At 35.9% G+C, this 7,020-nt stretch overlaps 1 pseudogene; it reads left to right on the plus strand.

Annotated features, from left to right (window-relative positions):
• Positions 1-6,436, plus strand: part of LOC123508369 — a 13,365-nt pseudogene extending 6,929 nt beyond the window's left edge.
• The last annotated feature ends 584 nt before the right edge of the window (positions 6,437-7,020 follow it).

The raw sequence follows: 7,020 nt of genomic DNA on the forward strand, positions 1-7,020 counted from the left end.
GGCGCTGGTCATAGATTTTGAAAGATTGACACTGAACAAATCCACATACTTTACAAATCCACTTACTTTATCATAAACTGATGGAATAATAATATTAAATGAACTTTCGGCACTGTCCCCGAGAAACCGTCCTCGCGCTCGCCTCGATTCCCGGCTCCCACTTCTCTGCTCCTCCACCCAGCTGATTTGACGTCACATATATGAAGCCAAGCTATTGGTCAGAGAGAGAGAGAGAGAGAGAGAGAGAGAGAGAGAGAGAGAGAGAGAGAGAGAGAGCGATTTCAAAATTTGATTTCAAAACTGCCCTCCTACGGCTTCTATCCTTCTCTCTGTAACTTCATCTCAAGTTTCCTTTCCGACCGTTCTATTGCAACCGTGGTAGACAGCCACTGCTCTTCTCCTAAATCTATTAACAGTGGTGTTTCTCAGGGTTCTGTTCTGTCACCCCCTCTCTTCCTAATATTCATCAATGATCTTAACCAAACTTCTTGCCCTTGCCCTTGCACTGTGTATCACTTTTCATTATATAGTCTTTTTCTGCGAAGCGCTTCGCAGAAAAAGACTATATAAAGAAAAGTGATGGCGGACAATCGCGTAGTATTTGGAATAGCGATACACCGGACGACCTCCCTTACTACTCCACACAAGGTAAGCCAAAATTTTTCTAAGTCCAAAACATAAACACCAGTGATACACAGTGAACACCATCACAATCCAAACTTTTCCGTGAAATATCACCATCACCATCACTATTAAGTGAAGCACCATCACCAAATAAGTGATGTATAATACTGATATTTTGCCTAAAATTTCATACCTCGATGGCCCATCGCTTTCCAATATTTTTCTTAAAATATCACTAAATCCCATCACTATACGGAGCTATTTCTTCTCCTCCCCAGACATGTATAAGCCACTTTACGAAAAGAGCCAGGGCAAGCAACACCACAAAACCCGCTACACGCCAAGACTCTATTGGAAAATAGCTCCCAGAACATTCTGCGACGACCACTTCTCAGAACTCTCACCAAACACTATACCGAGCTATTTCTTCTCCTCCCCAGACATGTACAAGCCACTTTACGAAAGGAGCCAGGGCAAGCAACACCACAAAACACGCTACACGTCTTATATATATATATATATATATATATATATATATATATATATATATATATATATATATATATATATATATATATATATATATATATATATATATATATATATATATATATATATATATATATATATATATATATATATATATATATATATATATATATATATATATATATATATATATATATATATATATATATATATTATATATATATATATATATATATATATATATATATATATATATATATATATATATATATATATATATATATATATATATATATATATATATATATATATATATATATATATATATATATATATATATATATATATATATATATATATATATATATATATATATATATATATATATATATATATATATATATATATATATATATATATATATATATATATATATATATATATATATATATATATATATATATATATATATATATATATATATATATATATATATATATATATATATATATATATATATATATATATATATATATATATATATATATATATATATATATATATATATATATATATATATATATATATATATATATATATATATATATATATATATATATATATATATATATATATATATATATATATATATATATATATATATATATATATATATATATATATATATATATATATATATATATATATATATATATATATATAATATATATATATATATATATATATATATATATATATATATATATATATATATATATATATATATATATATATATATATATATATATATATATATATATATATCAGATGTAGGTGTGGTCTTAGGGAACCGTAGATTCAGGAGAAACAATACAACGAGTGAGGTAACGAACATCATGTTTATTCCAAACGTTTCGACTTTTTCTTAAGTCATCATCAGTGGTTCTATAATTGAAAAAAAAAAAACCATAAGTTTATAAAACACATTAAATGTTAAAAAGTTAAACATAAAAAAGGGCTAAAAATGTAAAGTATGGAAAATTTTTTTTTTTTTTTTTTTTTTTTATAGAATGTTAAGTGGTGTAGCAGACAACATATTATTTAAAGCAGGCTTATTGGTTTTAATATACATAGATTCTAATATTCTTAAGTCACTTCTGCTACATGAATCAATAATTTTAAAATGATCAAATGTTATTTGCACCTTACATTTAAGGGAGTGTTCCCTTATGGAGGAGTGGGGAGGGTTGTGTAGTGGACGACTCGTTCTGCTTGACTGGCCCATATGCTCGGCGACACGAACCTTGAAAGCTCGAGTGGAGCTTCCAAGGTACCCAGCCTGGCAGCTTGGGCAAGTGAAGCAGTAAATGATCGACGAGCGAAGGGTTGTCGGAACAACGTCTTTAAATTTAAAATAACTGTTTATCTTGAAGGTGTTATTATGGACTAGTTGGAAGTTTATTTGTGGATAGTATTTCGTAAGAGGTTTGACTAGTGTTTCTTCAATGTTTCGTGAGACAGATCCTAGATAAGGTAATTTAAGAAATACTTTTTCTTTGTTGACATTAGGTACATTAGACTTGGGTTGGTATATACTATTGAGAAATTTGTTTACAATTTTGTCAAAAGGTAGGTATGGTATCCATTGTCTTTGAAATAATTCTTTAGAAATACAACTTCATCATGAAATAGGGTGTATGTTGATGACAGTTCATAGGCTCTGTGAAGCAAAGTTCGGACCGCATTTAGTTTATACTTTATATTACAGTAACTGAAGAAACTAGTGCCTAAGCCTGAGAAGGTTGGCTTGCGATAGATGGAGAACAATAATGAGTTATCTTGTCTTTTTATGAATAAATCTAAAAAAGAGATTGTACCTTCATTTTCTTTGTCCATAGTGAATTTTATATTAGTATGTTGAACATTAAGGTAGTCAAAAAACAACTGTGCCTGATCTTCACTGTGAAACACAATGAAGGTGTCATCAACATATCTGTGATACAATAAGGGTTTGAAACTGGAAGGACAATTCTTGAGCCAAATCTTTTCATGATGACATAAAAATATGTTAGCAAAAATGGGACCTAAAGGAGAACCCATAGCCACTCCGTCTGTTTGTTTGTACAACTCATTGTTAAAAATAAAGGGGACATCCTTAACACATACTTCTAATAGGGATTTAAACAAGGTTCTTGTCATGTTAAGAAATAAATCTAAATCTTTAAAAATTAAGTCTATGCATATGTTAATAGTTTCTGTAAGTGGTATGTTTGTAAAGAGGGAAGTTATATCAAAACTACACATAAAAAAGTTATTGGGTAATTTGGCTTGGTTAAGTGTCTTAGTGAACTCATAAGAATTTTTTACTGTGAACTCATTGGTAGTAAATTCAGATAAAATATTAACTAGAAATTTTGAGAGCTTGAATGGTGCAGTGTTATAGGCAGCCATAATAGGACGTAAGGGGACATCTTTTTTATGTATTTTAGGTAGTCCATATAGTGTGGCAGGACTAGAACCTGTATGTTTCAAGGAAGTAGCAACTTCCTTAGAAATGGTTCCAAGATGAATTAGTTTGTTAACTAGTCTTATTATCTTGTCTTCTAATTTAGTAGTTACTGTAACGATGTCTTCATATTTAAGCTTAACAAATTTATTACCATCACTGATAATGTTTTGCATCTTTGATACATAGTCAGATTTATTGAGTAACACCACGCCATTACCCTTGTCTGGTTTGCAAATTACTAAGTCAGTCTTTTTTCCTAAGTCCTTAAGTAGTTTGAAGTCATCTTTCTTAAAAATGGGGGAAATTACCTTGTGAGATTTAAAACCATAGTAGTGTTTGTGAGCAATGTTACGGACACATTCTATGACAGAGTTAAAATGGTAGTTATCAGCTAATTTATAGTTTTTTAAGCGATTTATAATATTCTCATAATAAAGAAAATATCTATAAAAGAAGGTTTAAAACAGGCAAACAGAAGTCAAGGCCAAAAGATGAGTTCACTAAGACACTTAACCAAGCCAAATTACCCAATAACTTTTTATGTGTAGTTTTGATATAACTTCCTCTTACAAACATACCACTTACAGAAACTATTAACATATGCATAGACTTAATTTTAAAGATTTAGATTTATTTCTTAACATGACAAGAACCTTGTTTAAATCCCTATTAGAAGTATGTGTTAAGGATGTCCCCTTTATTTTTAACAATGAGTTGTACAAACAAACAGACGGAGTGGCTATGGGTTCTCCTTTAGGTCCCATTTTGCTAACATATTTTATGTCATCATGAAAAGATTTGGCTCAAGAATTGTCCTTCCAGTTTCAAACCCTTATTGTATCACAGATATGTTGATGACACCTTCATTGTGTTTCACAGTGAAGATCAGGCACAGTTGTTTTTTGACTACCTTAATGTTCAACATACTAATATAAAATTCACTATGGACAAAGAAAATGAAGGTACAATCTCTTTTAGATTTATTCATAAAATATATATATATATATATATATATATATATATATATATATATATATATTTTTTTTTTTTTTTCCGTTAAAAATCTAATCATTTAATAAAACACAATTTCTGTCTGGAAGGCTGAAAATCTTATTGGCTTCTACAGTGACAACGACCTTATAGACAGTGCAGTGTTCCCGGGGCCTTAAGGAAGAGACTGCGGTGTTAGCTAGTAATAATTTAGACCTTAATGATGTCAACCTCTTTATTAGCGTGTGGTTTCTATAGCTTTACATGTGTTTCTTTCCTCCATATCTCCCTCCACGAGTTACCTCCACTTACCTCCACCTACACAGACTTTCCTCCATGTTTCCTCCAATTCTGATTCTCCTGCCTCTTTTCCTTCATAGTCAAAATAGTCGATTTGGTTTGGAACATAGTGTGGCATCGAAGGAGTTAGGTAAAATAGTCTAGTCTCCCCTTCAACTCTCAATACAAAGCTCATCGAAATTTGAAAGGGAAACTATAAAGAAACTGAATTGACCGATGGATTAAAATATATGCCATACTTAATTATGCTGTACCAGTGGTAAGCAGCAGCAGCAGCAGCAGCAGCAGCAGCAGCAGCAGCAGCAGCAGCAGCAGCAGCAGCAGCAGCAGCAGCAGCAGCAGCAGCAGCAGCAGCAGCAGCAGCAGCAGCAGCAGCAGCAGCAGCAGCAGCAGCAGCAGCAGCAGCAGCAGCAGCAGCAGCAGCAGCAGCAGCAGCAGCAGCAGCAGCAGCAGCAGCAGCAGCAGCAGCAGCAGCAGCAGCAGCAGCAGCAGCAGCAGTGCAGCAGCAGCAGCAGCAGCAGCAGCAGCAGCAGCAGCAGCAGCAGCAGCAGCAGCAGCAGTAGCAGCAGCAGCAGCAGCAGCAGCAGCAGCAGTGTTGCAGCAGCAGCAGCAGCAGCAGCAGCAGCAGCAGCAGCAGCAGCAGCAGCAGCAGTTGTTGCAGCAGCAGCAGCAGCAGCAGCAGCAGCAGCAGCAGCAGCAGCAGCAGCAGCAGCAGCAGCAGCAGCAGCAGCAGCAGCAGCAGCAGCAGCAGCAGTTGCAGTTGCAGTTGCAGCAGCAGCAGCAGCAGCAGTTGTTGCAGCAGCAGCAGCAGCAGCAGCAGCAGTGTGCAGTTGTTGTTGCAGTTGCAGCAGTTGTTGCAGCAGCAGCAGCAGCAGCAGCAGCAGCAGCAGCAGCAGCAGCAGCAGCAGCAGCAGCAGCAGCAGCAGCAGCAGCAGCAGCAGCAGCAGCAGCAGCAGCAGCAGCAGCAGCAGCAGCAGCAGCAGCAGCAGCAGCAGCAGCAGCAGCAGCAGCAGCAGCAGCAGCAGCAGCAGCAGCAGCAGCAGCAGCAGCAGTTGCAGCAGCAGCAGCAGCAGCAGCAGCAGCAGCAGCAGCAGCAGCAGCAGCAGCAGCAGCAGCAGCAGCAGCAGCAGCAGCAGCAGCAGCAGCAGCAGCAGCAGCAGCAGCAGCAGCAGCAGCAGCAGCAGCAGTGCAGCAGTTGCAGCAGTGTTGCAGCAGCAGTGGTGCAGCAGCAGCAGCAGCAGCAGCAGCAGCAGCAGCAGCAGCAGCAGCAGCAGCAGCAGCAGCAGCAGCAGCAGCAGCAGCAGCAGTTGTTGCAGCAGCAGCAGTTGTTGCAGCAGTGCAGCAGTGTGTTGCAGCAGCAGCAGCAGCAGTTGTTGTTGCAGCAGCAGCAGCAGCAGCAGCAGCAGCAGCAGCAGCAGCAGCAGTTGTAGCAGCAGCAGCAGCAGCAGTGCAGCAGCAGCAGCAGCAGCAGCAGCAGCAGCAGCAGCAGCAGCAGCAGCAGCAGTGCAGCAGCAGCAGCAGCAGCAGCAGGTAGTAGTAATAGTAAATAGTAGTAGTGGTAGTAATAGTAGTAGTAGTAGTAGTAGTAGTAGTAGTAGTAGTAGTAGTAGTAGTAGTAGTAGTAGTAGAGGAGGAGGAGGAGGAGGAGGAGGAGGAGGAGGAGGAGGACGTAATAGAGAGAAGGAAGAGGTGATTCAAAGAAAAGAAATATATATATATATATATATATATATATATATATATATATATATATATATATATATATATATATATATATATATATATATATATATATATATATATATATATATATATATATATATATATATATATATATATATATATATATATATATATATATATATATATATATTTATTTATTTATTTATTTATTTATACGTAGGGAAGATATATTTATTTATTTAAAAATTTAAAGATTTAAAAAGTAGGCCACTTGAGCGCTGGCTCTCCAAAGAGTTCAAAAGTGCCAAAACCGTCAGCCAGAATTAGGGGAGCAAATGCCTCGATACCTCCCTCTTAAAAGAAGACAAGTTGTATGAATTCGGAAATACAGATGCAGGGAGGGAGTTCCAGAGTTTACCAGTGAA

The sequence above is a fragment of the Portunus trituberculatus genome, chromosome 3 (assembly GCF_017591435.1).
Source record: "Portunus trituberculatus isolate SZX2019 chromosome 3, ASM1759143v1, whole genome shotgun sequence".
Taxonomy (NCBI): domain Eukaryota; kingdom Metazoa; phylum Arthropoda; class Malacostraca; order Decapoda; family Portunidae; genus Portunus; species Portunus trituberculatus.